Source organism: Helianthus annuus, chromosome 17 (genome assembly GCF_002127325.2).
Source record: "Helianthus annuus cultivar XRQ/B chromosome 17, HanXRQr2.0-SUNRISE, whole genome shotgun sequence".
NCBI lineage: Eukaryota > Viridiplantae > Streptophyta > Magnoliopsida > Asterales > Asteraceae > Helianthus > Helianthus annuus.
The window spans coordinates 183,680,647-183,691,788 of NC_035449.2; the positions used below are offsets into that span (position 1 = coordinate 183,680,647).

General features: G+C 36.0%; 1 long non-coding RNA gene across 9 annotated transcripts; it reads right to left on the reverse strand.

Annotated features, from left to right (window-relative positions):
• Positions 1–425: 425 nt before the first annotated feature.
• Positions 426–4,894, reverse strand: LOC110921618. Of its 9 annotated transcripts, none has more exons than XR_004885428.1 (10): positions 4,767–4,894; positions 4,544–4,591; positions 4,347–4,444; positions 4,006–4,255; positions 3,790–3,873; positions 3,602–3,723; positions 3,336–3,415; positions 2,210–2,717; positions 1,869–1,922; positions 426–716 (listed from the first exon to the last, which is right to left on the reverse strand). It is a non-coding gene; the product is annotated as an uncharacterized LOC110921618 (long non-coding RNA). The 9 variants fall into 9 exon arrangements; XR_004885427.1 differs by having other exon boundaries at positions 2,527–2,717; positions 4,767–4,888; XR_004885426.1 differs by having other exon boundaries at positions 2,210–2,263; positions 2,527–2,717; positions 3,602–3,873; positions 4,767–4,887.
• Between the last annotated feature and the right edge of the window lie 6,248 nt (positions 4,895–11,142).

Consider the following 11,142-nt stretch of genomic DNA (forward strand, 5'->3'; position numbering starts at 1 on the left):
ATGAAGCTTATCTCCCATGAAGCTTATCTAAAACTCTCATATCCAGCCCAAATACCCATATCACTTGCCTGCCCACTATTTAATTTGATTGAACCTATTCTATTCTATTATCTAACTAGTGCTAATACCCGCGAATTTCGCGGTGTTGTAAAATGATATGTTTTTTTTTTAATTTCTAGAAAAAAAATACGATTATACTGATCCTAAAGAAACTGTATGCATGAACTTACTATAGAAATCTGAAGTTGAAAATTAAAATACAACGAAGCATCGTACTATAAATCTAACAAAACTGAAAAGATAAGTAAATGAAGGAAATACAGTTTTCTGGTTAAAAATATACAATTTAAAACCACTATAAATGGCACAACTTCATATGACATGTTAATAAATATTTAATTTCTGAAAAAGAATAAAATACCCCATTAAATCTTAAACATTCAATCTCATGCAACTCCATGTGTCCATTACATTAAATATTCAACTTAAAAATTGGATGCAATGCCATGGTAGAGTTGTGACTACAATGAAGTTAAAGCTAAATGTAACAAAATACACTTATAAATTAATCTACTGAACACTATGTCAATAAATTAATCTACTAAACACTATGTCAATAATAAAGTAGTGTTATTGCAGCAATGCAACTCATGGCAGACATGAGCAATGATTTATCACTTGCATCCCATGAACTCAAGGATGTGCCTTTTCTGATCCTGGATAAAAAGCAAGTTAACATGATGTGACATATAGTGGTTGATTTTCGATTCTTTTCTTTGAGAGCCATTTGGGTCACCTTATATCTAAAATGTGTCAAATCAAAATTTTAAACCATAGGGGAATGGGTCAAACAAAGTGCATGTTTATTGTATATAGAAATATTGTTTCACCAATTATGTAATTCCTATTAGAAACCGATAAGATATATTATTAAGAAAAGAATAAACTTTTTTATCCATTGGATCATACAATTGGATTGGATCAGATCTAGACCAAGATCCAGCCCGTTGCACGTGTAGTTTGATTTTTGACCCAATACCCATCTCATAATCTTATATTTTTTCCTTGAACGGCAAATATCTCGTAATCTTATATACATGGCATAATTATGGGTTATCAATGAAGAATAAGTCCTAAATAACTAAATCCTAAAACATAAAATTTGGTTATTGGTTCTATAACTTTTTTAAACTGATTTTTGGTTCTATAAATTTGGTTAATGAATAATTCAATCCCATGAGATGATGCAGGATGCGATACACTTCCTTCTAGTACCAATCCACCGAGACGAACTTGTTTTTGCAAGCTTTTTTCAGAGTATTTTGTTAAGAGTGTCTTTCAGTGTGACAACACCAAAGTGCTGACCCAACCCAATTACCCAATCTGGCCCGTATTCCTATAGAAAAGTATTGTTAGACCATGCGTAGTGGGCAATATTCACCCTTGGGCGTTTTGCGGCATGTGGCAGCCCAGTCAACAATGGGGCATTATGGGGCGTTTTCTAAAATGGGTGTAGTGGGGATGTGAGGATTGTGGGGCATTATGTTTTGTAATAAAATAAAATAAAAAACATTTAAAAATTCTTATTGGCCACCAAATGGAAGCTCAAATGTGATTGGCCAAGAAATCCCCCCTTTGGCGTGATTTATAAAACGCCTCAACAAAAAAGTTGCCAATCACGCCCATGGGTAGTGGGAAAGGGGCGATATTGGGCTTGATCTTGGAAAAAAAACGCCAATCACTCCCATGATTACGGGTGGTCTTATGGTGAGTCCATATTGAATAAAAAAATAAATTAGTTGGCAAAGCAATTCTCACATTACAGAATAATAAGCCGATCAAATAAATACAGGGAAAAAGGTACCTACCTCAAACGAAGCAATTGTTGCTCACTTTGAAATCAAAGCAATAGCCATTGAAACCTGTAAAAAAGAAAGAATGAAAGAAAGAAAATGATACTTCTGATGTAACAAAATTTGAAATATGCCATATAACATATCAATAGAACTTGTGGGAAAATCCAAAGTTTATGTAACCATATAGTAGCCATAAAAGGATACTGCTACAAACAAAAAGCAGTAGATTGCATAACATGTGGTCACAACTTATATGGAATTAACCACATTTCATTTTGTTGCATGAGATATGTGCTTCAAACAGTAAACATGAATTTAGGAACACAACCAATACTCAGCTACCAAAGTCTAACCTATGTATGCTTTCTTTCCATAAAGAGGAAGATGAAGATGGGACCAGTTTAGACCTAGAAATACGTCAAGATATATAAAAATACAAACAAAATAAATTCATAGAAATATATGCCAAAGGTTGGAACAACAATGTTTAACAAAATAATATCAAAAGAAACTATAGGCATTTTATCGAACACCTTAAAGGCATGGGTAACACAATAGGAAGATATGCATTTATGTTAGCATCAGTTGAAAAACAGTACAAAGAGGCGCAATTGAAGAATAATTTGTTAGCATCAAAACATGAACCTTGAACACAGCAAAAGCGAGATACCTTAAACTTTGACGATACCAATTTCTCATGGCAGCATGACGGTCTACAACGCTAATGATTTTGTGACAATTGGGCTACCAATTTTGGAAAACTGAAAAGTAATCTGATGTATATTTACTTAATATAAATGCCAACCAAGTAACGATGTAAAAGATACCAGACCTCCGGTTACCGGCAAACAAAGTAAACGCCTGGGAAGTAAACACAATAGAAATCAATCAGCAGTATGTAGAGGGTGGAGAAACAAATTGCAAAATAACAATGAAGTGTAACAATCCATATTGATAGGACATAAATCATCATTTGGGATTAAAGCATGACATTTACCAACAACAAATCAAACACATAAACCCAGTAATGTAAAAGAAATTGAAAGGATACTAATGAAAAAAAAAAGGAATTGTAACTTTGTAAGCAATATGACACACCCATGTATCATACAATTGTTTTTTTCCCAGTACTTATTTGACAAATTATCCCCTACTAAAAAGCAAATTAGTGACCCATTACTCAAGATCCACTGCTTTTCTAATAAAATGTAACTTAATAAACAAATTGTTGCTGACTCGTTTTACCCGGCCCGGCTCCATAACTGTATCAAGTGGCCCGTTTGTTGAGCCCGCCAAGATTAATCCTTACAATATAATCATAACATTATACCACTAACACATCTTTTTCTTAATTTTATTTAAAAAAATCAACACATAAGCTTTACAAATATTGATATGGTCATCTTCAGCCTTATATTCATGTTTCAAAGGTAATAATTAGTGAAAATAAACATAATTAAAGATTAAACTGGTGCATACCTACGTGTGTAAGAATGGGAGGGAGGGGGAATTACTTGTCTAGAACCATGGCGAGAGAGGCAATGTTATTTATCAAACACCTGGAGTGCAAAAACACAAATTTCAATTAAACAAAATACTATCAACATGTGTTATTTATAACAACAATTGTTATTTGAATTCATTTGTTCAAAAATGTGTTCTAAAAAAGTTACAAATTGATGTCAATAATAATAATGTTGAAGTTAACGGAAAACTAATAGAGTAACGATGATGAGGAGACTAACCTGATAAGGCTGATAGTACGATAAAAGTACAGATAAAGACGCCTTCAGCATCAGAGAACATTCTCCGAGAGGCAAAGCAATGAAGGTGAAGAAAGGGAACATAAATAGCAAGAAATCCCAGCCTGGAATGTACTATCGGTGCCATAAACCATTAAAGCACATAAGACAATTTCGAAATTAACACTCACTTGTAAAGATTAAAAGCAAATTGTAGATAGTTCTAGCGATGGTGAACACTGCAGAGCATATGCAATCCAATAAAATCGCGGAATCTATACAACAAACAAACACAAGATTTCAAGGAATTTCAAACAAAATCATTACCAAGATTTTAAACCAATTGAAAACTTAGCACAATAAATCAATTTCAGAAAAAAATACAGCAGAGATGATAGAAACAACACCTAATTAGGATCGATGAAAGCAAGGTATATGCCATCTTTGACATGTTAATCGCTAAAGTCTTCAAATACGAATAATATTACGTTAGATCTGAACGCTATCATCCCAAATTCCAACATCTTCCAGATTATTCTGATAGATAGGAGTAGCAGAATCATGAGCCAGTTTCTCAACATTTCTGATAAATTAAAACTACCTTTATTTCAATATCTTTCTCAGTTTAGACACTAATGAGTATCCGAAACTTCATATCTTCATAAATAAAAGTTACAATTAGGGTTTCTTAGCAATTAAAATCAAAGAGAAAAGGAAGAGAAGCCCTAATCGGCGATTGAACATATACCTTGGATTGTTTGATTGTAAAAGAAGGATGAAAACCCTAATCGCCGGATTGAAGGATGAAAACTCTAACACACGTCTTCATCTCCCTTGATTTCATTCCTTGACAACCAAAAATACCAAAAAAAAATCCCCAAAATCGGATCCCTATAACAAACAATTTACATGGAAAAATTGATAGTAAAGAAAGAAGACAATTACCTTTTTTAATCTTTGAGGTACAGACGAATGAATTGCTTGAATGGAAACCTTAGAGAACCAACGGTGGGAGCGTCAATGTATTTGGAACAGTAGGGTTATATAACTTTGTTCAAGATTAACGAATCCATAATCGAATGAAAAAGATTGTTGTTTGGAAGCTACACTAAATGAAAGAAGGAGAAAAAGTTGATTATATATGAAAGAAAAATAAACAAAATCTAACCTTGATGAAAAGTCTGAAAGTTGATCGCCATAGAAGAAGCGGCGGAAAGAGAATGAAAGAAACCCTAATGTTTGTGAAGTCGGGTTATAACGTTTAAATACCCATGCGAGATTTTTGGTAAACGGGTCCTCCTAACCCGTGCATCAAGGGAGAGTGGAGTGGAGTGTGGTTTAGGCGGGAAAACAGAAAATAGAGGTGCTAGATGGATGCCATGTGTCCCCTAATTAAGGCTTTTATTAGGTTGTATAGATAGATAACTTAAAAACCAAAGTCGGTTAAATTCACATGTTATTTTCTTCCTGCTTATTTTCCTTTAGCCCTTCAAGTTTCATTATTTTTTATTTAGTCCCTCTACATCGCTTATATACTTTGTTTTTTTTTTTTCTGTGATTTCTTATGTGGTTTCCTCTGTATTGTTTATACACTTTATTTCAAATTAATTAAATATCCTTTCCTTTAATTTCAAACTATTTAAGTAAAGTAATAAGGGTTTATATATATAATATATGTTTTTAACTTATTAAGTATTTTATTAATTTAATTTTTTTCAGTAATTTTTGTTCGTTAATTTCTTTTGTTTGTTTTTATTGCTTCTTTACTTTAAAAACTACTGTTACGAGCATATTTTTGTGTAAATGTCTGTATAAATTCGACTTAGTTTCTGTAAATGTTTGTATTATGTTTCGATGGAAACTTTTTCTAGAAACATGTTAGGTCAAATATAGTACATTTTCCTTTAAAAAACCATTTTTCGTGTATATTTTTATGTACGTGTCGGTATAAATCCGAAGTGTTCTACGTTTTGATGTAATTTTTTTTTTGGAAACGAGTCAGGCAAAATATAATACGCTTTCGTGCTTATTTTATGTACATTTCATAAATTTTGTTCTGAACCAAAGTTGAATCAAATTGTGGTTCTTTTTATCCTTTTCCCTTTTGACATGTTACGTTTTCTATGTATGAGTTGAGTCACTTATAATTGTACGACATAAATTTGATTTACTTTACATTTTGATCCAATTGCAATGCTTATACAAGTTACATTAAGTTCAAACATATACGTCGAAACATGTATTTTCATATGGTTAACTCATCACATAACACTTTGACTAATCTATTTGATATTTGTGATGTACCCCGCCGCAACGCGCGGGGGTTCTGTTCCTAGTTTAATAGTATTATGTACTCTTGATCGAGTAAATAGTATTATGTACTATTGATCGAGTAAATAGTATTATGTACTATTGATCGAGTAAATAGTATATCTTAAACAATGGTGTTAGGACCAACTTACAATTAGCTTGAGCCCATATGGATTCAAATTTTTTTTTTAACGGCAAATCTAGATCACTGACGAACCGCTAGAGTATATTCGTGCCACCAGCGAAACCACTCGATCATATCCATCTCCAGTAGGCTATAATGTCTATATCTATACACCAATTCAGAATAACACCCAACAAATCTGGAAAAACTCTTTTGTGAGAATCGAACCCTTATCTACTGGTCGCTAAGCCTTATGGATTCATATACTAACAATCATGAATACAAAGATGTTCATCCTAAACCTAAACTACAATTTTGAATATTTATCTAGCATGGCCTCTTCAGTCCGAGAGGTCCACAAACATTGATAAACCTAAACTACAATTTTGGATATTTATCTAGCATGGCCTCTTCGGTCCGAGAGGTCCACAAACATTGAGAGAGGGCAAGTCCTTAGTAAAACAGTCAACAAATTTGATAAACCGGCATTACGTGTGAGCACATGAACCTATCCAATAAAAATATTTTTCTATAACTAAGTGTAAATCATGGTCAACAAGGCATAAACTATGTGTAAAAAAAAAATACTAATTGTATAAAAAAATAAACAAAAGGATGAGTGAGACCATAACATAGGCTTAAACTATGTGTAGTGGTTTAACTAAAAATGCACAAGTTTCTGTCACGACATTTACACTAACAAGTAGACAATGAGGCTTTAACTAAACTAAACATTCACAAGTGTGTGGTAGCTTAACTAATAGTATAATTAGAAGAAAAGGAATAAAAAATGAAGTGATTGGTTTGCACTTGGCGGACCCATCTCTCATTTCCCATTCCCTTTTACACTCGTTATTCTACCAAAGCCCCTCCCCTTCACGCCCCCCATTGAGTGGTATTTAAAGTCTTTGGTATTTGATGTGTGCATGGCGCCCCCATGTTTAACGTCTAAATTCCCGAGATGGCGAGATACAATCGAATTTACTAATTGAAACTAGCTTGAATCTACCCACGTTTAAAACCAGCGGTTGACATATGGTTAATCAAATTAACCAATCAATCTTTTCAACAAATAACCGAAACCAATGGGTAATGAAAATACGTTTAAAACCAGCGGTTGACATATGGTTAATCAAATTAACCAATCAATCTTTTCAACAAATAACCGAAACCAATGGGTAATGAAAATTTAAAAACTGTAATATTGGTTATAAATTTGGTTTTAACCCGTAATCAAATCAAACCAACTCATGCTCACCCTCATGGCATCAAAGTACCTATGGTACAGTGAAGCCCGGACCGATTCAGAAATAAGAGAAGCCTAATGCATTAATTAACTTCAACCCAAATCAAAGAATGCATCACCTTCGGCCCAATATCCCGGTATATGTCCATATGTTTTTGGCAGCCCATGTAAAGAAACGCCCACTTAAAAATAACTCATTGTGAACGAGAAAAATTAATAAATAGATTTAAGGGTTGGAACCGGTTATTGCTATAACCGGTTCAGTTCCGGTTCCGGTTATTTGACCGAAAAAACGTACCCTATGTGCCCGGTTCTGGGTAGGGTTCGGTTTCGGTTCTTAAAAAACAAGGTATTAAAATACCCTATTTTCGGGTTTTTATACCCTATTTCCAAGTTTGTTAGTTCTATATTTTCGTATTTTTTAATATTCTATTTCGTTTTTATTACCCTAATTTCTCTTTTTTTTGTTTGTTATTATTAAATATGCATTGTATAATGTAAGAAAATTAGAATAAATGTACTAATATAAATTTAAAAGAAAGGTATTAGAATTATGTATCGGGTATAATTGGTTCCAATTCCGGTCCTTGTCCGGTTTCGGGTATTAATCGGGTATGTTCGATTCCGGTTCCAGGTTTTGAGATCAAAATGCATACCCTATCTATACCCTACGGGTAGGGTCGGTTCCGGTTTCGGGTATAGAATACCCGAGTATTAAAAAAACTGGTTTTGAGTTCTTTTACCGGGTACAGTTTTTTTTTTTTTTTTTTTTTTTTAATACAGATCTAAACCCAACATCTGTTTGAATTTGAAAATTTAAGATAGAGAGAAACTAAGGTAGTGTTTGGTTGAGGGAATGAGAGGTGGAATGGAATGAATGATTACGAGGGAATGAAGAAAATGATGTTTGGTTGGTCAGTGGAATGGAATCACTCATTCCAAAAGGCATTCCATTCCCTCAAAATCATTCCTTCCACCCCCCATGTTTTTTTTCCATTTCATCTCCTCTTGCATCATTCATCAACAACACCACAACCCACCACCTTCGCCAAAACTCACCACCACCACCACCACCCACCACCGAGGCCATCGCCGCCACCCGCCACCACCTCACCCTGACAGCCACCGCCACCGCCGCCACCCACTCGCCACCGTTATCACCCACAACCGTGACCAACCGCCAACGCCACTCGCCGCCACCGCCCACCACCATCGTCGACGCCACCACCACCGTCACCACCAACCGCCGTCGCCGACGCCACCCACTGCCACCTCTGCTGCCACCCACCACCAACAGTCGCCTTGCCACCCCCACCACTCGTCGTCACCGCTGCACCGCCACTCGCCGCCACCACCACCACCCATCGCCGCCGCTGACATCCACCACCGCTACCTATAACCACCCACAATTACTACCACTGACCACCACCACCACTCACCACTTATTTTATTACTCCGTTTTTCTTGCCTACCGAACAATACACAATAATAATTCATTCCATTCACACATGGAAACCAAACAAGACATGGAATGGTAATGGTCCATTGCATTTCATCGTCCATTCCATTACCTCGTCCATTTCATTCCTTCGTCCATTCCATTACCCCATACCAAACAGACCCTAAAACTTTTGTAATAACCACTGATATGTGTTTTTTTATAACATTTACATAATCAAAGGGTGTTTAATGTGTTTTAGGTCACTCATAATGGTTTTAAGTAGTGGCGGTAACTCCTGACAAGGCACAAAAAATAATAATATTTGTGTTTATCTAACTCGTGTAATAAACTAGTTATGTTCGTATGGACCTATTTTAATTAAATAATTCATGTTTGGTTGACCTGGCTAAGTGTAAATCATGGTCAACAAGGCATAAACTATGTGTAAAAAAAATACTAATTGTACAAAAAAATAAACAAAAGGATGAGTGAGACCATAACATAGGCTTAAATTATGTGTAGTGGTTTAACTAAAAACGCACAGGTTTTTGTCACGTTATTTACACTGACAAGTAGACAACGAGGCTTTAACTAAACTAAACATTCACAAGTGTGTGGTAGCTTAACTAATAATATAATTAGAAGAAGAAGAAGAAATGAAGTGATTGGTTTGCCCTTGGTGGACCCATCTCTCATCTCCCATTCCCTTTTACACTCGTTATTCTACCAAAGCCCCCCCCCCTCCCCTTCACGCCCCCATTGAGTGGTATTTAAAGTCTTTGGTATTTGATGTGTGCATGGCGCCCCCATGTTTAACGTCTAAATTCCCGAGATACAATCAAATTTACTAATTGAAACTAGCTTGAATCTACCCACGTTTAAAACCAGCGGTTGACCTAAGGTTAATCAAATTAACCAATCAATCTTTTCAACAAATAACCGAAACCAATGGGTAATGAAAATTTAAAAACTGTAATATTGGTTATAAATTTGGTTTTAGCCCATAATCAAATCAAACCAACTCATGCTCACCCTCATGGCATCAAAGTACCTATGGTACACAGGTACAGTAAAGCCCGGACCGATTCAGAAATAAGAGAAGCCTATTGCATTAATTAACTTCAACCCAAATCAAATAAGGCATCACCTTCGGCCCAATATCCCAGTATATGTCCACAAGTTTTTGGCAGCCCATGTAAAGAAACGCCCACTTAAAAATAACTCATTTGTGAACGAGAAAAATTAATAAATAGATTTAAGGGTTGGAACTGGTTATTGCTATAACCGGTTCAGTTCCGGTTTTGGTTTTTTTGACCGAAAAACCGTACCCTATGTGCCCGGTTCTGGGTAGGGTTCGATTCCGGTTCTTAAAAAACAAGGTATTAAAATACCCTATTTTCGGGTTTTTATACCCTATTTTCAAGTTTTTTAGTTCTATATTTTCGTATTTTTTAATACTCTATTTCGTTTTTATTATCCTAATTTTTCTTTTTTTTGTTTGTTATTATTAAATATGCATTGTATAATGTAAGAAAATTAGAATAAATGCACTAATATAAATTTAAAAGAAAGGTATTAGAATCGTGTATCGGGTATAATTGGTTCCAATTCCGGTTTTTGTCCGGTTTCAGGTATTAATCGGGTATGATCGATTCCGGTTCTAGATTTTGAGATCAAAATGCATACCCTATCTATATCCTACGGGTAGGGTCGGTTCCGGTTTCGGGTATAGAATACCCGAGTATTAAAAAAACTGGTTTTGGGTTCTTTTACCGGGTACAGTTTTTTTTTTTTTTTTTTTTTTTTTTTTGTACAGATCTAAACCCAACATCTGTTTGAATTTGAAAATTTAAGATAGAGAGAAACTAAGGTAGTGTTTGGTTGAGGGAATGAGAGGTGGAATGGAATGGATGATTACGAGGGAATGAAGAAAATGATGTTTGGTTGGTCAATGGAATGGAATCACTCATTCCAAAAGGCATTCCATTCCCTCAAAATCATTCCTTCCACCCCCCATGTTTTTTTTCCATTTCATCCCCTCTTGCACCATTCATCAACAACACCACAACCCACCACCGAGGCCATCGCCGCCACCCGCCACCACCTCACCCTGACAGCCACCGCCACCACCGCCGCCACCCACTCGCCACCGTTATCACCCACAACCGTGACCAACCGCCAACGCCACTCGCCGCCACCGCCCACCACCATCGTCGACGCCACCACCACCGTCACCACCAACCGCCGTCGCCGCCGCCACCCACTGCCACCTCTGCTGCCACCCACCACCAACAGTCGCCTTGCCACCCCCACCACTCGTCGTCACCGCCGCACCGCCACTCGCCGCCACCACCACCACCCATCATCGCCGCCGACATCCACCACCGCTACCTATAACCACCCACAATTACTACCACTGACCA